The sequence below is a fragment of the Manacus vitellinus genome, unplaced genomic scaffold, assembly GCF_001715985.3.
Source record: "Manacus vitellinus isolate BGI_N305 unplaced genomic scaffold, ASM171598v3 scaffold_0_pilon, whole genome shotgun sequence".
NCBI classification, from domain to species: domain Eukaryota; kingdom Metazoa; phylum Chordata; class Aves; order Passeriformes; family Pipridae; genus Manacus; species Manacus vitellinus.
The window spans coordinates 1,489,386-1,514,094 of record NW_021938789.1 but is presented as its reverse complement, the minus strand read 5'-3'; the positions used below and the strand labels follow the sequence as shown (position 1 = coordinate 1,514,094).

At 39.1% G+C, this 24,709-nt stretch overlaps 1 protein-coding gene across 6 annotated transcripts in view; it reads left to right on the top strand.

Annotated features, from left to right (window-relative positions):
• The window catches only part of FAM53A (family with sequence similarity 53 member A), a 70,292-nt gene that overhangs the window by 33,797 nt on the left and 11,786 nt on the right, over positions 1–24,709 (top strand). The window lies entirely within an intron of this gene.

The window sequence follows — 24,709 nt, the reverse complement described above, 5'->3', positions numbered from 1 at the left end:
TCCTCCTCACTACTCTTAGCAGAAGTAGCAACAAAAATGAAAGGACATAGTTGTGCACCAGTGTCCCTGCACTGTGCAAAGGAAAAGCTGACTAGAATGGGATACTGGCTAAAATGTCCAGTTTGTGGTATTAGTAGTAGACTTTACATAGAAATGTGTGGGAAAAATACTGGTAAGGAATTGGAGCTGAACTGTCTGATGTTAACTAATTTGTATCCTCTTAGCTGAAAGTCTGTATGATGGCATCTGTCCCTCTCTTGTACTTTAGTGAGTTCAACTTCCTTATAGCTTAAAGGATTTTTTTCTTTAAATGTAAATACTTTTTTGGTGAAACTCTGGGGGTAGGTAATGGGTTGACAAGCCATACAGAACAATCTATTTGCTTATTGACAAGGCTGATAACCAGCATTGCTCTAACTATGAGTAGACAGTGTTCAGAGTTTTGGTTAAGATGCAAGTTTACTAGATAGCTAATCAGATCTTACCTGTTTCTCTGTGTTAATCACTGCTGGGATTAGTTTGCTAATCTAGACCAGAAGTATTATTGGATTTGCCTTTCAACTTTCTGTGTGGTATGATGCAGGTTTCTTTATGTAAAAATTCAGAACCTGCCCTTTTTTTTTTTTTTTTTTTTTGCTAGTCTTGCATTCTTTGGGCTCTGAAGGTGTTTGCAGTATTTCAGAGTGGCAGAACAGTTTCATTTGCTCAGATTTTACACCTTCTAAGTAATCCATATGGCATGGGTATATGTAGAGAGAACCTGATAACAGCCCATGTCTATAGGAAGCTTCTTGGCTGTTTAGATTTGCTGCAGAATTTTACCATTAGACTAATGTTCAGCCAGTCTTGACTACTTTTTCCTGTAAGGCCTATTTTGAAATGATGTTTTCATGATAAACTGAGTAGTTTATGCAACAAAGTTCATTTTACATTGTCAAGGCCTGATGAATGTTTTTTCCAGCCATTTCAGTAGAATCTTTGTATTGAGATACTACTGTGTATTTAATCAAAGGCACAAAGTATAGTTTGGAGATACATCAGTTTCCAAACATGCTAAACTTTAATGGAAACATCTGTTTAAAAACTAGGCAAGTTCTGAAAACATTTGAAGTAAAAATTGTATTAAGCTTACAAGAAATATTGGGGTTTTTCAGTATGAGTTTGCTTACCCATATACATTGTTAGAAGTCTTCATATCTTACCTTCTCCCCATACCCCAAATCCTGGTAGATGTATATGCTTTGAAACTTACACTGTGGTGTTAAACAAAATTACTTCTGTGCAAAATATTATGAACTAATACTACAGAAGGCTTGTTCTGAAGTGTCACACAAGAAGTGGGTGTGTCCTATATCTGCATGCAGCTCAGTGAAGATCAGGACTAAGATTAGGGGAAGTTCAGTAAGACCTTTCTTTCATGTATCTTGATGGCTCCTTATTGTTTCCAAAAATACTTTTTCTGTGATTTCAAATTCACTTCTAAGTCAGTTTATGAAAGACCTCTGTTGGAAACAAGCGCTTTTAAGGACTTTTGTTCTAAGCTTTACTGAAAACATTTTGATGTTCTCAAATCTTCCTAAAAAGCTCAACTTATCGAGTAGTTGCTCGAAACCAGGTCAGCAGTTAGATAACATTGCTTGTGGAGAACTTAACATGGGTCAGCTATGCCTGATGATAGATCTGAAGGTGCTGGGAAGGGAGAATTCTTTATACTGCAGTCATATATTGGAGCCACGACTGCATGAAGAGCAAAGTTTTGGGGCTGCAGACATTTCTGCTGCTGCTCTGGAGTCCTGAGAGGTTGATGCTGAAACACCTGCCAAAGTTGCTTAAGGCTTTTCAGTAAGGAATTCTCTCAAATCAATATTTATCAGAATTAATGATTTATTTACTTTAACCTGAAGCAAGGGCTGTTGTATCTAAATGAAGATCTTGAATAGCTGTGGTTGGATGAAGCTTTAGAGGCAGAAGGGGATGAAAGGTGTTTTTTGGTTTGATGTTTTTTATTTTCTTGTTTCTTTTTTGGTGTTGGTTATTGTTTGTTATGGATTTTTTTGCATTATTGAACAGTTTTTTTTGCTAGTTGAGTTCTGAACTTGGTGATCTGCTTCAGTCCCTACTTATTTGCTAAATTTTATTGCTAGAAAATCAAAAGTCTGATTCTGAAAGCAAAGTTTCCATTGTCATTGCTTTTTAAGCTTAGAATTTATAGGTGAGAAAATTCAGATTATTAATCTATCCCTACCTATCCTTTATTTCTGTGTTTGTTCATGGCTTGTTCCTTCCTCTTTAATATTCTAATTTGTGCCTTTATTGAAAAGAAGGAAAGAAATCAGGCACCATAAACTGTTTATTTCTTTGTACTTTCATTTTGTTTTATTCTTCCACAGACTTTCACACTTCATTCCCCCTCTGTTTTAGGTTTTCATGCCCTCTTGGGAAGGAATATGCCATATCTTCAGTTCTTGTGTCAAATATCCAGTAAAGAGAGTGATTCATGTAGGTAGAAATAGACTGAAATGATCAGGCAGACTGCTGTACACCACTGCTTAGCTCTCACATAGTGCTAAATTCTGGAAGGATCTTTTTCTGGACTAGAAGCTGAAAATACAAACTTGTGAAACATCAGACCTTCTAGAACATGAAGACAGCTGTAAAAACAAAGAAAAGACTGTAGGAAAAGATAACAAAATATGATAGCTGTTTTCAGCCTCTCAGGGCTCAAAATTACTTTTCTCTATTTGGTTATGTGAGCAGGAAGAGCTGTATGAGTTTTAAAACACCCAAATAAGCTGTTTCAGTGAGGAGTGCAGGCAAATCCCATCACCCTGGAATTTGAAGATGATTGTGTGGCAAATAACCTCTCTGGGCTTGTGCTCCCCTGCTAATATGCTCCATCTTAGAGGCTGCCACAGAATGAGCAAAGGTGGTGTTTAGACTGGTAACTGCGGTACAAGGACAGAAATGTTTCTTTACTGAAGTGGAAAGTGCTGAGCTTTTTCCAGTGTTCTGCTTCATGAATTATGTCAGTTGATCCTGAGGTGCGACAAGTAAAGAACAGCCAAGAGGTTGCACGTGTTTTTTAGTGTGTAAGCAAGTCCTTCTGTGACAGTGAGATTTAGTTCTGTTTCAGATCAAACAACACACTGTAGTTTGAAGCCTTCCTGGTGTTTAACATTCTTGTACTGCTCCACCCCCAGTGTGGTGGCATTGGGTTCAAAAAAGTAATAATCCTGATATCGTACTTGAAAATCCCAAACTACAGTAACGTGTTATCTGAAGTGGTCTTTGATCTGTTTAAATAGTTAATACTAAATACCTGGCTTTAACCACATAAGTAATAGTTTCAACTATTCCATATTATGGCATCTCATGCATTAATTAACATTAGACTAGGTAAGACAGCACAGTGATAAGTTTTAAGGGTCTCTAAACAGTGAAGGAACTCAGAGACTGTAGTTGTGATTTCCTAGCCCGGGGAGGCTTCTCTTCTTAGAAATAGTTTAAAGTCATCTGGATTTTACAGTAGTGGATTTTCTTGGTACTGAGGCAGATCCTGAGTGCCACACCAGGTCAGGCCGAAGCTGTAGCTGGCACCCTGCCCGACCAGAACAGCTGCTTTGAGGGATGCAGGAACAATGAATGTGCAATGTGATACTTCCTCCAGCATGGCCTGGCTGCTGCCACAGTGCATCTTGAGGGCTTCAGAGTGTACATTGGTGGTTCAGACTCTGACAGGTACTGATAGAACTCTTTTCTGTTGATAGTTTGCTCTTTTTAACCCCACGTCTTGGACCTTCACAGTGTTACACTAGAGTTTAATGTTTCTAAACAGGCCATTGTCACCTGCAAATACCTGAATGCTTGATTTATTATCTTTCTTGAAGTTTAAGGTCTTGAATAGGCAAAACACGTGTATAACTTTGATTATTCAAGTAAGTTGAACTCAAATTGTCTCTGCTTTATGATTATTGACTTTATGCTGCAGGTCGCAATGATGTCTCTGTATATTAAGGAGATTTTCTTAAAGGAGTGAGTGTGAACACATAAGTCAGATGTGAACTTCAACCAAACCAGCAAAATAAGTATCACTTACATGTGAGAATAAACATAGGAACTAGTTGATAGTGATTTCCATGGCAGTTGTAAAATGTTGGGAATGTTTGGGCTGGATATGTTTCCCTGAAGGGTTTGATGAGGAGGCAGTACTTAATAAAGGGCAGAACACATCAGCAGTGCTGTGACTGAACTTGGGTCAGATGAGTGCTGCTTTTTCTGCAGAGACTTCCTTGGTGTAACTCCTGATCTCTCTTCTCCAATCTCTGCATCCACTTACTTGAGTTTTCCTTTGCATGGGCCAGTTTGCAGAAGCCAATGAGAATAGATGTTATACTAATTATTTCATATAAGTATCTAAACCAGAGTAACGAAATGCATGGTTGCAATCTGAGAACTATCAGGCATTGATCTGGGGTTTTTTGCCCCTTGAGGTTGCTGTAATGGTCAGTATGTGGACAGGTTTATGAATTAACCATGCCGTGACCTCACTAAGTTTAAGCACAATAGACTCTAAAGCATTCTCCTTGGATTCCTAGAATTCTTGTTGTCCAGAAGATTTTGAGGTATGTATGCCCTGTTAGGCATAGTTACAGTAAATTTGTTCATTTTGATTATGCTACAGCAAAGTGGATTAATGTTCCTGAGCTGCACAATCAGTGTTACTGCTGTAAGTAGAATCCAAGAATGGACATGGCAAAGACAGTTTCCCTGCATGTAAGTAGTGTAGTGAAGTAGCTGCTCTCTCATGTTAGGCTTTCTCCCAGGCTGCTGTTTTAGCATGTGCTAGATAAGTGGTACAGAGTCCCTTACAAAGCAATCAGAGTGTCCTGTGAGTCAGGCCTGCACTGGCTAAAGCAGGTTAATAAGTACTGGCTCATGAAGTTCATTCAGATTGTGTGCTGTAAATAGTAACCATGTTTCTTTAAATAGCTTGAGATGCTTATGTAAAGCTTGTAACCTCCTGTCAAAATGGGAACAAACAGGTTATTTGGGGTAGATGTAATTTCTGCTTGTGGATACAGTGGAGTCAGCAAAGGCTGTTCTCTGCCCTGCACGCCAGTGTAGTGTGATTTGGGGAAGATCTTTAATGCGATTGCAGGTTTTAATCCCTTAAACTCTTGTGGTACACTTGCAAGGTGTACTACAGCATCTCTTGGTCAGAATGTAGGTCTGATTTTTTTTTTTTTCCTACCTGTGAATGACACGTTGAAATTCAGTGCTGCGTTGATAAAATAGATGGTAGATGTCCTTGCACTGTATGTAGGGGTATCTTCTGCTGCAGGGCACCCTTGATGCCCTTGGCTTTTGGAATATGGTTTGTGGAAAATGCAATACAGATGAGTAATATGTGGAGAAGGATTGGGCTGGGTTTGATTGGGATCAATAAAATGGTAGCAAATATAAATATGCAACACTGGTAGTTTCCCTTTGTATTAGCTTAAGAACCAAAAAGAACAACTATGAATGAAGCAGTTCAGCCAGGGACAGAATTTTAGTTCTTGTTTGAAATTTTAATACCTGTTTTAATACCTATTCCCAGGGGAACCTTTAACTTAACATTTGAAAAATAGAACTAATTCTGGCCTACCTTTGCTTTGAAAAACAGTTCTGGGACTTCTTTTCTTCCCATGGTAATAATTTCTGTAAGTGATCATAAAATGAGAAAGCAAGCGGTAACATCATTTGTATTTTAAATATCAAGATTGTATCAAAAATTGTATAAATTGTCCAACTAAATAAATCAGTGGTTAAATCCACTTCTAGGCATAAACATAATTTATAGCTGAAAAGAAACTGTTAGCAATGGACCTCAAGAAAAATGTTTGTTTGCCTGTACAGTGTACCCCTACATGTAAGAGGCTAAAGACTTCAATATTTCCAAAGTGTGTTTTTTTTTTTCTTCAAGGGTAACCTTATGTCTTCTAGGATAGATGTCTGAATGGAAAGGAATGCAATAAGATACTTGTAGGTTTTCTAAGCTTCAACAGAGTGAAAGTAAACTACTGCTATGCCTCCAGGATTTTGAATAATGAAGTGCAAGTCAGCTGCAATTTGCTAGAGGTTGGTCAAGCTATCTTATTTGTTCATTGGAAATCAGTTAAGAAGCCAGAGAATTGCTAAGATCTGGAAGAAATTATCTTTGGAGAGGAACAGGTAGGTTCTTGACATCTTGAGATGTCTATTCTTGTGGCATTTACAAAAGGGAGAGACTTCTTGAGCAAACTTCAGTGGTGGCCAGTGACAGTCCCAGCACCACTGTGATTGTGAAACAGCTCAGAAATTACTGAGCTCTGCACCTGCCTCTGGGTAACAGATGTCTTAAGAAATTTCCAAGTATTTTGACTTGAACTCTTTGTTAAATCTGCTTCTCTGAAGTTGAGCAATAGGCATCTGCTGTGTAGTATGATTAAACCTCCCATATCCTTAAATTAAATAAAAAATAATGTACAGCAATTTGAGTCAAAGTTTGTGCTGTCAATCTGTAAAAACCAGTTGGGGGAATCATGGGTGAGGAAAGATGTCTTAAATCATCCTGTCTCATTCTCTGTTAGTGCCTGATTACTTCCCACAATATATGTTTTTCTAGTATTTGGTCCACTGTAGCCTTTTAAATGCCTCCAGGAATGTGGTTTCCTTAGCAGATAAAGAGCCTTTTGTGGGGAGCAAAGGCAGTTTTGCTTAAGCTATAATATTCATTCAGACTCACTTAAGATAGTGTCATGTATTTTTGGATCTTTCCTACTGTCATGATCATATTTTGTGGAAATAGAACTTTAAGCTTCCCAGTCCTCTAGTTAATGAAAATGTATGAGCTCTCTTAGTCTCTATTTGAAAGCAGCTTTTGCAAGAGGAGGGATAGCAGGTATTAAGTGTGGTATCTAGAGCACAGGAACCTGTACCCAGTTACACCTTTCTGTTTTGTGGAACACTTACTAATGATAGTGCGCTTTTGCCTGGAATGGGTTTTTTTCATGAGTTAGAATTACACATGAGCAGTAGGTTTTTGCTCCAAGAAATAATAGTCAAGGACTTAGAGCTTCTTGCAGAGCTTTGAGGACTTGAGTAGGACCAGCTGAAGTGTTCAGATGGATCTCCATTTCCAGTCAAACATTTAGACTATTCCTTTTCCTAATAGTTAGGTCTCTGAATAATTTAAACCTCTTCAAAGTACTCCAATAAAATAGGTTAATGAAATGAATATTTTGTAGAAAGTGATAAACCTTTTCAATCATCTTAAGCTTTATTTACTCTTGTTATACAGATGCTGCTTACTATGTTGAAGTTCTTATGTTAAGAATAATTGACTGCTGTTTTCAAAACTAAAAAAAAAATAAATAAATAAGTTCCTTAACATGTATTGCATCAGAACATAAAGTCTGTAAGTAGACTTAAACTCCAAACATTTAAAAAAACACCAACCAAACAAAAAACCCATCCCAGACCAGCACAACTTTATTTTATACTGTTATAATCAGTATAGCATTCTTTTAAATTTCTTAATCATGTGTAACATCTAGTGCTTGTCTCTTACTGTGTCCATTGTTTGAGCAGGAACTTGCTTAAATAGCAGTAGTATTTTCAGGGAGGTGTGAAACTATTTTTAGAGTATACATTTGTGGGATAAGTAGTTGACTTCAGCTTAAAGACAGCTTTGTAACCTTGTCAGAAATCTGTATTTTCCACTGGGCGTTATGTTACTATCTGACAATCAGTTTTGAGTTGGATTTTGTCATTTCAGGCATAGTTGTATGGTTCTTTCATCCTTCTAAACCTAAATAGATGAACTTCACATCTGTTGTGTGAAAGTAACGTAGGAGGTCTCTAAATTTTTCTGTTTCAAGAGTGACTTTGTTAAAATCAGTTAAAAGACCTATCTATAATTACATAGTTCATATTAACACTGTGGTGTTGCAAAACTGATGTTCATTTTCCATCCCTTCCCAGATGGTTTTTTTAATTTGAAGTGCTTGAAAATCTTTATTTTTAAAACTGGGTATTATGCTTAATAACTAGCAAAACAATGTAGCAAATTACGTTTTAACTTTTTAAAATTAATTCAAACGCTGTACCAGGTGAAATCAGAAGTACTCTTGGAAGAAGAGCTGAGTCTTTCACCAAAATGTGTGTAGCAGCATTGCCTGAGGACAACCTTTGTGCCATGAGTGACTTTAAAGGGCCTTGGGGAGAGCAAACATTAGGAGCTTGTACTGCTGATGGAGAGGTGCAGAGACTCAAGCTTGGGTTTTAGTTTGTTAGTGTGCTGTGATGGATTTTTGTGGAAGTGAGAACAGTTTAGTTTCCTGAAATGGAAGAAAGATAATAGATTATACCATTCTTTCAGAGGGAAGCAAATACTGTATAAAGCTTCCAACATCTGTCTATAAGAAAGGCAGGACAGGTTATAACTCAACTTGACAATGATTCTCATAGGGCTTAAGATCCCAGATGATGTTATGGTCTGTAGCTACTTGACTTGTCTGGGCTTTCCATGTAAAACTCATGAGCTTTATCCAAGTGTGTATAAGGAACATGTAGCTCAGCTCAAAATGGGGGAAAAAATGCTGTGGATTTAATTGCAGAGACACTGCCCTGTGGAATTAACTTTCCTTTTGAACAGTGTGTGAAACCTTGTTTGCAATCCGTGTAGTAGGTTGTGTAAGCTGTGAGGGCTTCCTGGCAGAGCAGTGCTGGCTGTAGAGTGCAGTTATTGCAACAGGGAGGTGTAGGAGACTGTGTAGCAGCAGACTGGAGTGGATGAGTTTGGATCCTCTGCTTGATGGTAGATGTTGAATACCAACAAATTAAACTGGGAAGGATGCCTGGATTTCAAGGCTTTCAGTGTTTCTTCTTTTCCTTTGAAAAAAAGAGGGTTTTCTTTTCCTCAAGTAGAAGCACCTCAGATAGCAATTCATGTTTGCTGTATCAATTTCTTGAACTTTACAGTTCAGGTAGTTCTACAGTTGAACTAGAAATTCTGCAGTTGGATACAGCTGGAGAAGAGGGCATCTTTAATTAAATACAAAATGGGATGTTGAAACAACTACTTGTCAACTTCCTCCTGATTCTTTCTTAATCTGGGATGTAATTGAGATTGAGACTCCCCCCTGTCCCATTCAATAAAATGCTTATTGGGAACTTGAATTAATTTTTTCCAGGAAGCTCTGTAAATGGAAAAAAAGTAACTGTTAAACTGTCTCTTCTTGTTCTGAATTACAGGTCTTCCTTCATCACTTGCTTTAGTTTTTTTGTGTTTAATTTTTGTTATGTAGGTGAAGACATGCTAACTGTGGAAAAACTTCATTCTTTTCACATCCACTCTTGTGTAATTTTAGGTTTGGATTCTCCAAATACTTGAATTCTTATATTCAGTTTTTTAAGGGTGTCCTTAAGCAAATGGCAGTGTGCAAGGCATTGGTGGTAATGCATTATCTTCTCTGAAGCTGTGCTTTCATGTGGTCATCCTGCAGCATGTTAGTGTTGTGCATATGTTCTGCTTTGAAATTATGGAGGGTTTGGTTGTTGAAGCCACTTTAGTGTTTGTTTTTTCCCTTCCTCACTCCCCTCCCATTGCCACCCCTGTGGTTTGAGTTTTGTATGAGGAGGACTCAGAGGAAGGGAAGCTGAATTCCTTTTCCTTGTTTTCATCTTTCAAATACAATGGTGATTACAATGTCTGTATGGAACAGGCATTATATTTTGGTAATAATGTTTTGTCTCAAAGTGAGTCATCTGACTGCCAGGCTTCAGAATATGACAGGCCTTAAGAACTTTCCATATGAGGAAGCAATAACAGACTTGTGGGATGGCTAATGAATCATGGATAATTAGTGTCCTGCTCCTGCTAAGCTTTAGCATCTGGCAGGTATTTTTCTTCTTAGTGGGATGGTTTAGAGAAACATTTTCTACTCAGTTTATAATTTGATCTAACACACGAAACCTTTAAATGCCAACTTTTTATATCGTGGTACAAAAGCAGCATGAATTGCTCTCACAGGGTTACATGTTGGGCTTTTTATTTTATTCACTTAGTTCTTGTAAGTATATTCTGGGACAGCAGAGATTAAACTTTAATCTATTAAAAATAATTATTATAGTTGGGGAGATGAGATATGTTTTGCCCATATTGGTGTGCATGTAGCACTAGCTTCACATTGATTTAGATGAGCAGAAGAAGGATCCTTGATATATCAAAGATTATGTTACTTTACCTTAGTTCAAAGTACTACAAATAATGACTTCAGCAAGCTAGAAGTTTCCAGTTGCCAGTAATTTGGCTTATTTTGAGAGTAGCCTGGGGTCCTTAATTATCAGAACTCAGTTTCTATTCAGTGGGAGAGTCCTGCCCGTGGCATTTGATGTCTCTACTGAACCCGAGTGGTCTTCCAAATCCATGCTCTCTCAGTGCTTCTGATGGAGTTCATGTATAGCTCTGGATGGTGTAAAACTAGGGGAATTCCTTCTGTTACTGATGAAGATTTTTGACAGTAGAACTGTTAACATTTGTAACTTTCCCGAGGAACAGCCATTATGAGAAGGAAGGCCTTTCAAAATCGGTATCTTAGAGCAGGAAAGCTTTTCCTGAGAGCTCTAGTGCACATCTGAAGCTTCTTGTGTGATCTCAGACTTATGGTCCTGTCCCAGTACCTTCAGCCTTTACCTACAGGTTTGAATTTGAACTCAGTTTTAATTTTTCCAATCCTGTTTTAATAAACAGGCCCAATTAGCTGAGACTTGTTTTACTGTGGTGTCAGTGTAAATATCTGAGGATGAATCTGCAGTTTGCTAAATTGCTGGAGATAATGCAAGTCTTAAATTTAATGCTTTTGCCTCTTCCTGCCATGAACAAGGTGAATTACTTAGGTAGCTTAAAAAAAAGGGGGATAGGGGGGCTGGGAATTGCTGTCCATCTGGGACTCCATTTCAGATGCATCTGAGCTTGGGTAATCCAGATATTGTGTAATTCCCGCTTTCATTATGATAAAAAGGTACTTATAGCTCTAATTGCTAATTAATGGAGTCCTTAATTTGTTAGAAATAGCTTTTTAGGCTGAGCACTATTAGAGGGGAACATTTTTTTCCAATCTTGCTCCTTAAATGATCTCTCTGTCAAGAACAGATTTCAGTTTTCCATGCTGAAACATAACTGACAACTACGTTCCAAACCAGGGCTGTACAGGTCATAAAGTTTGTTAAGAAGTGGCCTTGTGGGTTTTTTTTCTAACCACAACAGAGCATTTTCTTGACCTAGTTATTTTTCAAAGACAGATGACTGTTTTTCTTACCGTGAATTTTGTTGCCTGAAGGGGTTATTCTGATGGCTTGACAAAGGGTTTGAAGAACCTCTGGTCTCTGTTACTGTTGAATTTGGATGCTCTTCTGCCCATCTGTGTTCTTTAAAAAAAAAAAAAAAAAGGTACTCGAGCTTGAAAAGCTCCTTCAGTAACAGGCCTTGAGAAAGGAAATCTTACTGTCGGCACATAAGGCTTTTTCTTCCAGGATGAATCTTACTTGGTACAAACCTAAAGTATGGAACTGTTCAACTGGGAGTCAAATGGCAGTTAAGCATCCTTACAAAATGCATGTCTGTGTTCACTGGGAATTGGCAAGCTGGTATGATGTCTGCTGACTAGTTCCACATGGTCTAAAAACTTTTTTCCTCCTAAGTGTTGCCAGCTTCTTTCCCTGTTTTACTGGGTCTGTGTGTGCCTGCCTGTGCTTGTGTTTTATAAGGATGTTATGGGCTATTATTTGCTGCTGTAAGCTCTCGTTCTTTTGGAGGGAGGACAACAGAATGGAATGTTGGAAGCAGGAGTAATTCTTTTTATATTACTGTGTGAGACCAGGACATGTGCAGAATTAAGTAGTTTACGCAGCTTGCCACTCTTCACGTTCCATTTGATGTATGTTACTGTTCTGTGAGTCCCTTTTGGCTTTGCTCTGAGTTCTCTTTGCTCTCCTTGATTTGCTGCTTTCCGTTTGGGGATTTTTCAAGTTCTTTGGTCTGGTGTCAAAATCCTGTTTAAATTCCCTTGTAGAGAATTAACTGTCCAGAAAACCTTTCTGGTGCTGAGCGTGGGTAAGTCCTGCTCTGTTTTCACTGTGGCAGTGAGAAATATTCTCTGCCTTCCACCAGAAAGTTCCAGTGGATCTAGTGACCCTGACATTTGCTGGATGGCTCAGTTGTAGCCATAGCATGTTTGAGGGCCAGGCCTGAGAGTATCCAGCATCTGTGTTCTCATGTGAACTCCCTCAACATCTCCCTGCCCACTATTTGCTCCCGGTCACCACTGTTGTAACAAAAAGGACCATTCCACTACCCAAACTGGCTCAAATGGGATCTTCTTGACTGAAACGGGATCAGCACTTACTGAAGCAGCACTTGTTATGGCTTGTACTTGTATTTTTCTAGTGAGTCTGTTTCTGCAGACTGTGGTTCTGAGAGTTTAATGTTACTGTGTTAAATTTTAATCCACTTAGCATGGTTCTGGCTTTTTCTGTCTTAGTACATATTGTGAAAAATATGAAGACCTCTGAGGAGCCATGAGACAAGTCTCACAAGTAGGGTGTGTGGCACAGTCAGCAGGTAGATGATGGTGACAAAAAGGGTAAAAACTGCCCAAGAGGTCTATTCCCAAGCAGAATTTAGGGCTATTTCTTTTCTTCCTTTACCACTGTCAGCAGTTTGATAGTCTGGAAGTTAGTGCCTTAAAGCTATGGGTTAAAAAAAGCATGCTATTGTACTTCAGGAGGGGGTGCCAGCATTGGAGGGGGAAGGAGGGAATGTCCTCTGCAACCTTTTTAGTGTATGCTCTAGGTCTATGAATAGCTCTCAATGCCTGTCTCTTCCAATTATTATTTCCCTGAGCAGCACTGTTTGTAAGGTTGATGTTCTTGAGATGGCCTTTGGTTTCAAATATCTTTTTAGGCATAAATGCTGGTTTTTTTCTTCAGGTGTGAGTCTGTTGATACATGCTGGATCTTCTACTTTGGGAGTTTCTCATGCACCTGTGAAATAACTTCAGTTCAGACTCTTGTTCTAAATAGTGACGAAACCAGCTGCCAGTCATACAAAACAAAAATCAATATCCTGCTGCGTTCATTGCAACTAATAGTGGCAATGTGAGGTGTTTTTCTGTCCTGCAGTAACTTGTGGGAGTAGCGGGAACTGTGACCTAAATAGGAAAGAGATCCAGACTAGTGCTACAACATATTGTCTGCAGAGTGTAACAAGTGACAGGTTTGGGACACTTTGAATTTCTTCTCTGTTTATCTAAAAAAAAAAACCCAACCAAACCCAATGCAACCTTTTTTTTTTGCTTTGATATCTTACAGGAGGTATGGCAAGCAGTACTGCTTGGCTGCTTTAGCTGCTGTCATACTGGGGTGTTTTTGTTGTTTTTTCTTCCCTTCTGTAGTGGTGAAGTCCTTCCTTTGTTGTGAAATGGACTGAATCGTTCTTTCTATGGGGGATCATTTGATTTATAGTCATTCAGGGTGAGGGTCAAGTCCAGTTTTGTAATGATCATATAGTTTGAAATGCATATTAGTAGTCTTACCTTTGGGTTACAGCAGAAATAACTTGGTCCTTGAAGTTCATGCTTGGAAACTGTAAACCAAGGGATTACAGAGAAGGAAATGAAGAGGAGGGGCAGGATGTTGAAACGCATTTTCAGTGAACAGTCGTATTTGTAATAACCTCTAATCTGTAAGAACAAACCTCAGTGGAACTGTTAGTGAACTATGAGCACTGCTGTTAACTCCCTCTGCATTTAAGCTCCTTCCCCTTCCACATGTCAATTCCAGATCAGTCATATTTCAGTTCCTTAATGTGACTCATACCTACTTTGATTTTTTTTTTCTCCATCAGAAAAGGCTTTGTGTACACAGAGTAAGGCTGCTTTCACCCTTCACTGACCAGCTTGTGGTCAAAATATTTTTTGTGTGATCTATTTAAATATGTTCTGAGATTTTTGACAAGTTTGTTCTTGTGCAACGCTCCCCACCCTACTAGTTTCTATTCCTCAGCCTTCTTGGTTAGACTTAAATACTGTAGAAACATCAATTTCCAAGAAGTGATAGCTGTCAGATGTATAGCCAAGCTGAAGTCTCTTGTTAAAAGAGATTGCATAGGTTCCCAGGCTTCAATCTACTGCAGAAGGCAAATGAATAAAACAGAATTAATGTGTTTTGGTTTCTGTTAAGATTAATATGTGAGCACCAGTTAATGTGGGTTTTAATTGGAACTGGATTTTATTATTCATTCCCAAAATGGTTGGTTTATGTCAGAAAACTGCCGTGAAGAATAAGGTTGTGAGTGATTTCTTAAACTTATTCAGGCTGATTATATCACTTGTCCAAATTGTGTGTTCTCTGGAGCTGGTTCTTTAGCTCTTCCTTCCAGTTGACCCCTCTACAGTGTGCACATTTAGAGAAAGGTATTGCTGACTGTCCTTTTCCCTATGCTAAATAAACCAGCTGAACCTTTCCTACCTCCAACTCTTTTCTTAATACACTACATTATTTTTTTCTCTTTGCTTTTATTCTCTCTCCTTTTATGGCTGTATTGTGTTGGTGACTGCAGTCACTTGTTTTTCTTGTCCTGCTCTGACCCTTCCAACTGATGAGTTCCTCGTGATGCAGTTTGATAGTGTGACCTTGTGCTTTTCTATAAATGTGCCCATGATATCATTTCAATCAAGTTCATGAATATTCCAGCCTTCCCTTATGTGGCTCATGCCACTCAGCCTCAACTAGTGAAGTGTGTTAATATCATGTACTCTTTTGGGCATATTTTCCCTTCCTTTTCACCAGTTCTCAGATGCATTGCCTGTAGATGGCCAGCTCCATCTTTGTGCAGTTGTTTTGTATTGATTAGGTCTCTTCTCTATATGAGGGTCTCAATATTGATGCACTGAGTCTGGCAGAACTCAAAAATGATGATGTGGCTGGAGGTAGATAGCATCAGAGCTGGGATCAGGTTTGTGTGCCACACTTGAAGTAGACATGCCAGTGCTGTTAAGTACATGAAACTAGAAGAGATATAGTTCTGAGAAAATGTTTGATCACGATGATCACTGGGTGGATGTTCAGGAGACTATTTAAGAAACAATTATTCTCTTCTGGACTTGTTTTTCTGCATTCTTCATTGGAGTGAGGACTCGAGGTTCAGCGCTTAGTTTATTTTTTGTAGACAGTGCAAGTTCGTTGCTATGAGGGCTTTTAATGCAGACTATATCTTGACTTTTTGTGCCAAGCCACTATGTCATAGTGTGGTTTTAAATAACTAACCCTTTTCCTTTTGGGATAAGGAGTAACTTCCAAGACTAGTTGTGTCATGCTGCTGTTATTGGCCCCCTTGGACTGGAGTCTGGTCACTCAGCCGCCTTGCCTATCTCAGTTATGGGAGTCTTTTAACTTGGTTTGATTATGTCAATAAGGGTAAGTAGAGTATGTTAGGAGTTGCAATTAATTGCTGTGCTAAGTGAGGTGTGTGAACTCTCCAGCTCTAAGGAGATGAAGGTGTGCCAGGGCTGAGGTTTTTCTCTGGAACTATAGTCTGGTTTAGGGCTGTTTCTTTGGACAGTAAAAATGGGCATGTGAAAGAGAACCAAACTAGTAATTCAGATACAGTTCAGAGGATCTTTAAAACTTTCTCAAGTCTCCACCCAAGAAACTTCCTGTGAGATCAGTACACACAGGAAGAAGATAAGGAGGTACCAGGTTTAAGCTGGATTAATGCAGAAAACTCATCTTTTGTGGGGTTTCTGATGTTCAGAAAGACTTTTTGAATTCAGTGTGGTATATATACATATTAGAGAAAATAACTTGCTTCAAACTTGTATCCATAAGAATACTTTTAGTATGATGACTGCTGGGGATTTTGGGTGAAGGAATAAAATTGGCTTATAGCAAATGCAGCTGCAATCCTGAGATGAAATGAGCTTTTGTCGTAAAAATTACAAGGGTGAAGACTTGTGTATATGTGTAGAGGGGAATTTCTGTTTTGAAATGGGAATGATTTAAGTTTGCAAAAAGCAAGAGGAATCTTCCCTATTTTAGAAGAGTTATCTGGGAATCGACAGTGTCAAGAAACCTCTCCAGTCTGGGGACTTTATTGTGGAAGGGAGAGAAGAGCAGGAAGGACACCCAGTGCTGATGGGCAGTACGTTGGTTTGGATGTTGACTGTTTCTGGAATCCATGTGGGACTTTACCAGGATTCAGTGATCAGATGAATGAGTTTTTTACTGTGCATTTTGAAGCAAAGGATTAAAGAATTTTTTGTTAAATGAAAAAAGTTGTCTATGGCAGAAATTAATATGGCCACTTTCAGGAAAGCCTGTTTAAAGAAAATGAGGAGTAAATGAGACTAAAGTTCTTTCAGATCTTACTACTTTCTTCGTATCTAGATGTTTGGAGTTGTCCACCTTTCTGTGCAAGCAGAGACCAAAAGAAATAATTATTTTAACATGCTTTTCTTTGGGTCTTGGAGTCTTTGGTTTTCTTAGTTCTTGAATAATTTTCTAATCTGAGTCATTTTTACGTATGTGTAGCAGAAGGAGCTGGTTTCAAATTTGCTCTTCAGTGATCAAGATTGAAAGTGTCAGTTTGGAGTGAAAAATACTGTTTGTATTTGGGCAACACAGGATGAAGTTAAGACTTGTTGTTTTGATACCAGGAGGTGTCGAAGTCTCTTTTTCTTGGCGACTCACTGTTGTCATGGTTATAGCTTCTCTGCACTGTTCCCCGTGTTGGAGATCCCACCATAGATTTTTGAGATTCCTTTGCCATGTGAACACATCTGCAGTGTTGTGTATCTGACTTTAAGGAAAATACTTTGATCAGGCATCACCTGTCTGGTTTAAATATGCAATTAAATAGTTCAAGTAAATATTAGCATTAGCTAGCAAATAAGGTGGTACCTTGGAGATTAGGTCTGTTGTAATAATGAAGTGATGGAGAACAAAATGCAGCTCCTGAACAGGAGTTCTTAACTCTGAAGTGCAGTAGAAGGTAGTCAGAGATGAAATACAATTTATAGTACAAGTCATCAACAGGATAAGTAATAGATAGGTCTCTCTGTGTTAAACTTAATTTTGCTGTCAAAGCATGTGTCTTGCTGACAGTGTGTTTTTGATAAACCTGTAATGGCTAAACTGGTACTTTGGCTTTTTAACAGTAAAACTGCAAAAAATGTGAAGAGCTTGTCTCAGCTGCAGCACCCTGTGTGAAGCAGAAGCCCTGGTGGCTTTCCATTTATTGTTTGGGTTTTTTTTTTTTAAGTTGCAATACTGATATGACACACTTTATCCACCTATTTAGCCTTTTGTAGGAGTCTTGAACTTGCAGTAATTAAAAAAATGAACTTGGTTCATTCAGAGCTCTGTGAAATGACTGTTCCATTGATCTAAATGTTTGCTTAATAGTACTTTGATTTTTTTAACTGTCTTCATATAGCTCTGAGAAAATAGCAAATGTATCCTCATTTCTTAAGTGGAACTGTTCCTGCTTGCTCTCACTGTGTGCTGAGCAGCCAGCACAGGGGTTCTGTGTGCTGATAACTCCATTATTTATGTGGCAACCTTGTAAACTTCAACCAAGTGACTAAGCACTCAAGTGCTCAAATGATACAAAAAATGATAAACTGATGTAAACTAAAACATAATTTCAACAACTATTTTAAGTGTAACTAAAACATTTTGGAGCTAATCTTGGCAGTTTTTTTTTTTTTTTTGGTGCAAAAATCCTGTCTTCTGGTCATTATAAAGAAGGATCACAGGGGAAGCAAAAATGCAGAATGCTTTGGAAACTGGGATAGGAGAGAGGATTTAACTTTTTTGCAGCTGTTTGAATAAACTTCTTTGTTCAACCTTGGAGCATTGCTTCCAGCTGCATGAAAGTCAGTGAACTCATCTGAACTGAATTTGTGTTTAATTGAATTCTGCTTAATTAATGCAAGGTATACAGGATGATTTGACAATGGATATCTTTAGATTGTCAAACATGTTTCTCCTGTAGTAGGGAAGCACCCTCTGGTTTTAATTTGAACACAGCACAAACATTCTTTGACATGAATTGCCAAAGGAAGCCTGGAATTTAAGAATTTTATTTCCCCCCCCCCCAATCAGACTGCTGGTTTGTCAACTTGTTATTTTGAGTGGATAAGTTGTAGCAAGGCCCCAAGTATGTATGAGTGAGTTGAGGCTTGTCTATGTAGCACAGTTATCAAGTGAGAAGGGTGTGAGCTTTGTAGGACAGTGACTATTGTAGAACAGCTAAATGCAGGCACTTTTGTCTTAGTGCCTCTTTCCAGTTCTTTCTCTGTAAGTGCAAGCCTTTAATTATGTCTGTTTTCCTCTAAAAAGGGAGAAGGGGGATGTTTTGGCATCTTGGGGTTTGCATAAATGGGGACCTCATGTTTAACTTTCAGTATTTGCATTTTCAGTAGCCTAGCATTCCAGGACCACTGGCATCACTATACACTCTGCCTTGATCAGAAATATCAAAGTGTTGAAATTTTACGTGCAGAATTTTTTGTATGTAACTATATATAAGTGTAAAATGAGGTAGCTTTTATTTCCTTTTTGAAAGGACATAATGCTTCAGTGCAGTAGGAAGAGAACACACTGTGCACATTGGTGTAAGGGGGATGAGGAATGGTAGATTTCACACTTGGGTAGACACTCAAGTTGCATCAGAACCTGGCTCAGTGTGCCCCTTCTGGATGCACTAGTGCTTCACTGGGGTCACTGGTGCCTGGGTGGGTCTTGAGCCTCTTCTCCTTCCACCTTGTCCTTACCCAGGAGGGATGCATGTAGCAGGAGGCTGCAATACCACACTTAGTAATATTTCTGTCCTCCTGCTAAAGAAACTCCCTTCCCTCAGCCTAGCCTGAACAGTAAAAGTAGAAGTCACATAGCCCATGTGGTCCCTTTTCTCATGCAAGAGGTAGACAAGTTTGTCACAACTCAGAAATTCCATTTATGATTGCTTGGGCCACCAATTACACTTATAGGTTTTATAAATGCAGAGTAAGGAGCAGGAGAACTTGGTGGTCTTTGCAGCATTCAGACAAGAATACTGTGGTATAAATTGCTCAGTAGGAGTAAAAATTTTCTGAACTTCAGCTAATGCTGGGCAACCTTATTTCAGCTAGTTTATAACTTGTCCTTTTTAAAATATAAATGTTATAAGGGTATTTAGACTGCAATTGTAGGTTAAAATAAATGATATGAAGTAGTGTTGTGATGTACAAGTAACATGAAAGATCTTAAATAGGATCTTAAAATGCATGTGACAGGTGCTTGTGGCTTAACTGTCATGTCCTATTTTGTAGAGCTTCAAGGTTACTTTAACTGCTGTAGTGTGTGCTTAGAGTGGCAGAAATCAGATGTGCTTGAAGCACAGTCAACACAGAGCCTCTGTGAAATTCTTCCTTAGTGCACAATAATAAAACTGATCCAGAGGCCGAGACTCCTGATGTGCTCTAAATCCTTAAAATGTAAACATAGTGTGTTGGTTTTCCCCTTCTCTCTTTTCAGCTTTTAAATTGTTTACTTTTGCATAATAGCTTGCCTTGCAGGGGTTTTTTTAAGAATGTTATTCATCATACTTGTTTAAAGGATACTTACCCGAATCAAAATATGGACTTCAGTGTTACCAGGTGATGGTATGCTCCTGAAGTGCTCCATGCACAGTGGCCATTGTGTTTAACATTTAATGTTATTTGGATCAGGTAGCCCTTGTAACTTGAGCATGCATTACTATAGAACCAAAAATTCCTTTAAGTTGAATTTCCAAAGCTTGTTAAAATTGCATGTCCCAGAGCAAAAAACTTGCTTTTAAAAATTTTGTGAAACTCTCATAGTTGGCACAATAAGGTGTGTTCTCAGGGCATGCAAGTGTGCAGTTGGGCTGGTAAATGGCTCTTAAGCTTGTTAAATTGAAGTATGTGGTCAGGTGAGTAGGAATGGAATAATGTAAAATGAACAGAAATACTTAACTTTGCAGTGTTTAATTTCCAGACTCACCTCAGATTTGTAACTAAAGAATATATATACTCTATGTTGAAAAATACTATTTTCTGCTATTCATGTTCTAAAATAACTGAATTCCTCCTGTTGTTCCTTCTCCTAGGGAGAGGACATACCTCCTAGAAAGTTCAAATAACCATATGAAGAAGTAAGAATTTTCTCTCTTCTCTGGTACTGAGCCTAAGCTACTTCAACTGTAGAAAGCATAGGTCCTTAGTAGTGATAAATGATCTTAAGTGGCTTCAGTATACTGGAAAGAACTTAATTGATTCCCATCTTTTGAGCAGCTGTTGCATTCTTCATTGAGATCCAAACTGTCTGGTTGGTACCTTATCTCGTGGAAAAAAACTTGTTCTAAATTCAGGTTACCTTACCTCTTTTCTGTGGTGGTTGAGCTCTGCAGGAGGTGTCCTTTCCCTGGAAGAGTGGACAGCAGAAAGAATTCAGTTTTAAGGTAAAAATGAGCTCTTCAAGTCAACAGGGCACCTGGATGTCAAGGGTAATGTTTTTGCTGCATCTTGCAGTGATACAGTCTGATACAAAACCAATTTGATTAAACTTTAGGATACATTTAAGTCTAGTGTGTTGTTCTTCACTGTTTAATGAAGGTAGGAGGAATCCTTTTGTGAATGCATACTTGCAATACCTGAAGTATGCATCTACTTCTTAAATCTTGTCAGCTAAATACTTGCATCCTCACTTTTAGCTTGAGTAAAGTATAATACAGACTCGTTCAAATGGCCTCCAGACATTTGTAGTGGATGTAAGCCAGCATGTGCTTGTGAAAATACAGCAGTTGTAGAAAATGGTGAACTATTGGAAATGGCCAAGGAAATCTGTGTACGTGTCATAATAAAATCCTTGTGTTAGGAGCACGGGTGATACCACTCCAAATCAGAGGAGTCGACACTGAGTAAGTTAATGTAAGTGTTCATGTAGGCTAGTATCACTGTGTTTATTCTAACTAGCATCAGGAGACAGGGATTTGTTTGTGGCTGCTTAAAGAGCACATATACAATTTATATATATATTTATATAAAGAGTTTTCTGTACCTTGTTCCCTGTGCTCTGCTTCTGGAGACTGGAGGCCTTGCCATGGAAACACGTTTCTGAATAATGATCATCATGAGGACTGAAGTAATACTGCTCAAAGTGCTAAGTAGTGGTAACAACCTTATTGAGGTTAAACAAATACTTCTGTTGTATGACCCTTTTCTTTTAAAGTCACATTCTTTGTTCAAACTACCCCGATGCTTTTGGAGCATTAATTTTAAAATTGGAGGTTCAGGATAAACTCAGACTTCACTTATGGATTATTAGCTACTTAACTAGGATAAATTGCAAATCTCCTAGTGGTTCCTGATTTTTGCCAATATATGATTTGGTACAGTTAGAAACAGTTGTAGATCACTTTTAACACAGGCTTGCTATGTAAGAATACTGACTGAGAAGGTTTCAGTGTTGAAGTTGTGGATCACAATTGCTTAGACCCCTTTCAGACACTGGGCTGGAGGAGAGAGATCTCTGAAAGGATTAGGATATAAATGGAGCTTGTACAGACTCTTCTGACTTGCCACAGTTCCTTTCACTGGCACCCAGCCATCTCTCAAATGGGTATAGACTTGAGAGTTAATCACAAAGTCCTTTCTTTGTGATCACTGATTTTTGAGGACAGATAACTGTTGTTTTTTCATGGCCATCTGGTGTGTAAGAGAAGGGTGGATGGGCAAGCCTTATCCTGGCTCTTTTTGCCATCTTCTCCAGTCAGTTGTTTTCTGAGACTGTAATTCATCTGTCCCCATAGTCCTGTCTTAATGCATAATCATAGTAAGTATGCATATGTGCTAGCTAATAAAGTGGCAGCTTTACAAAAGGAGTCAGGTAGGTTACACCTTCCAAATCTACATAAAAGTGCATGGCTATGTGCAAGACTGATACTACGTGCAGACAAGTGAGATGCTTGCCTACAGGAAAGTTGGATGCTTTGGTACAAGGCTTGCAACAAACCACATTTTTGAAGACTTCCAGATCCTGTGATTATGTTCCTGGTTAATCACCAGTATTAGTTTGTTCTCATGTTGTAATGTATTTTCAGGTTATGCAACAGCCTTAGGGAATTGAAGTACAAGTTGTAAGCTTAGTTTTTACTCTTAAACATACTTGGCAGTAACTCCTAAATTTATTGCGACAGTTACTGTATATGTTGGCTTTTGTCCATGTGCTTTATGTGGCCACTGAAAGTACTGCAGACCGATTCTCTCCTTTGAACAGCTTTTATTCAACCCTCAGTTGAGTCAAGATTGTCCTTTGAAAGGTGTCCTGTCAAAGCAGCACAGGTTTGGAGCTTTTTTTTTTTCCCTTGAGAGGGACAGACCACTTGGCACATCAGTTGGAAGCAGGTCCTGAGCCTTGGGCAGATGGGGTGCAATGATTGCTGCTGGGACGTGTGGAGATGGTTCTCACCAGGAGCAGACTTTGAGCATCCTGGCTCTGATCCTGGGAATGGCCTGGCTCTGTACCATGCTGCCAAGGAGCCCTTCCATCTACCTGGCAGTTTGTTGTACTTGCTGTTAGAAGTGCTGTTCCCTCTTTCCTCCACCAAAAGAAGTGGTGAGCTGGAAGGAAACATCCTGAGGACTGCTGGATGGGCATCACTGTTGTATTTCCTTCACAGTCTGAAATTATTGTTGCATAATACCAGTGCCAAATGAATGTTACATTAATCAATAATATAGATTGCTTGATAGTTTCAAAGCCCTCAGGACTCTGTTAGAACCCATTCTAATGGCTGTATGTTTGTCTGTTGTGTATTTGCAGAATTTAACTTTGATCTATGTGCTACATGCTGGGATTTATTTTGGTTTTTTTGCTGCATGCAGTCTACTTCCCAGGAATGCTTGACTTGTGCTGCAAGGTCTAGTAAACCAGTTTGCAACCCTTATTGCTGCTGCCCTTTGCAACGAGTAAGAACTCCACAAGCTCATATTTTGGATGAATTTCCTGCCTTGCTCAAAGTAAAATTTCTTAATCTGACACAGTTAACAGTAAAGCTTTTGAATATTTGTGCTACTATTTTGGGTAAAAAGGAAACTTCTGTGAGCCAGGAGGATAAGATGAATATATTGCTGCTATCAAGTGTGTTTCTGAGAACTTAATCAGCATGCAAGTATCCAAAGCCTTGCTTCCCTTGGAGTTCAAGGAACTGGCAACCCCTTCACTCAGTCCCTCTTGTCACGCTGCAGAGGCCACCAGTGTTGTGTCACATACTAAAAGCAGAATATTAATGCAAGCTTGAAGAGGTAATTTGAGGTTTGGGGGAGCTTTTGAGTGGGTGGCAGCTGCAGCTTGAAACTCCTCATCTCTGAGGCAAGGTGCCTGCAGCAGCTGCTTATGATTTGTGTCTCCCCCTCTTAACAGCAGCCTGGCCTGGCAGAATGTACTGGTGACAAAATATCTATGGGTTTAATGAGGGTGAAACTTGGCAACTATGGCCCAGAAAAGCACTGCCAGGAGTGTGAACACTTTTCAGATGGCTTCATGCAGTTAATGATCACTTGTTTCTTTCCAGATAGTAACCTCCTTTGTGTGAAGCACATTGCCCCTCGTGTTAAAAAAATCTGCTCAGTTCTGTGAAGACAACATATAGTGTTACATCAGCCCAAGACTGTCCTTAGTCAGCAGGTTTGATTTCCAGAATGTGATTAGGAGGATTGCTGCACAATAAATATTCCGTGTGATCCTAATCTTGTGCTTCAGTTTAGGCTCTGTGCATTCTTTTAAATGGGCAAGGAAGAGGGAACTGGGTAAAAGTATACTCTTGCCTAAGCAAGGGAACAAACTAGAAAAACAGATGGTGCTAAAAATAATTTATTACTAGGGTCTAAATATGGCTCTGTGATTTTTCCCCCCCCCGCCTTATAAATAATGCAGCTATAAATCCTGCTAGGTATCAATAAGTATTGAATTAACTCCAAACTGCTGAGTGTTACGGAACCCTTTTGGCAGCTTTCCAAGCTTGGTGTTGCCCTTCATTCATAGGATCAACATTTAATTCCTTAACAGGGGAAACCTGAAGAATTCATCCTCTTTGAATGGAAACATAGATGCAGGGAGCTTGAATGAGTAGCCACAGGCAAAGGCATCCCACTGCAATGGAAGGGGAGCCGTGCTTGATGAGTTCCTGCTAGGTCGCAGCCAGGATGAATCTCCTCCTTTCTTTCCTGCAATGCATGAACAATCAAAGGCTCCTTTTTTATCTATTGTTGCCATGGAGGGCATCCATTTAAAGTTCAAATTCCAGCAGGCTTGGGAAGAAGGAAAGGAGGTAGGAGTAGGCCGGGCTGGGAGATGATGGGCAAGCATCAAAAGTGAGCTGAAGACAAGCCAGCACTTTGTCCTGTGACAGGACAGACCAGGCTGGGGGTACTTGGTTTTGAATGGATGCCTGGAAGTTTTTTGGGCTGGTGAATGGAACACTGCTGAGGTGGCAGGCGCAGGGAGCATCTGGCGTTTTGCTTTCTTTGCGTCGGCAGAGCGGAGCACAATGTGAAATCAGGCCCGAAAGGGCATTTAATGAAGTGAGCCCTTGTGCTTGGAGGTTCCCTGTGCTCTGACAGCA